The sequence below is a fragment of the Bubalus kerabau genome, chromosome 20, assembly GCF_029407905.1.
Source record: "Bubalus kerabau isolate K-KA32 ecotype Philippines breed swamp buffalo chromosome 20, PCC_UOA_SB_1v2, whole genome shotgun sequence".
NCBI classification, from domain to species: Eukaryota; Metazoa; Chordata; class Mammalia; order Artiodactyla; family Bovidae; genus Bubalus; species Bubalus kerabau.
In genome coordinates, this window is record NC_073643.1 from 7,693,696 (window position 1) to 7,694,007 (window position 312).

Below are 312 nucleotides of genomic sequence, written 5' to 3' on the forward strand. Positions count from 1 at the left end.
CGCCCACACTCTGCAGAAAGCCAGAAGAGCTGGGGAGTTCACGCCACCATCTCTGCCCCACAAGGTGGTCCTTACCCAATAAGCAGGAATGTGAAAACCTGAGGTTAAGATAACTGACACATAATTCCCTCAACAGGATCAAGCTGGAGATGCCCTCTATAGAATTTGGCTTGAAATCTTATTCCTGCTGGGTCTCTTTCTGTTTCCGTGATCTATTGCTGCATCACAGTCTACCCCAAATTCAGGAATCTATTGTTGTATAAAAAACTGTCCCATACTTCAGTTATCTGTGACTACTCAACAGCCCAAAGA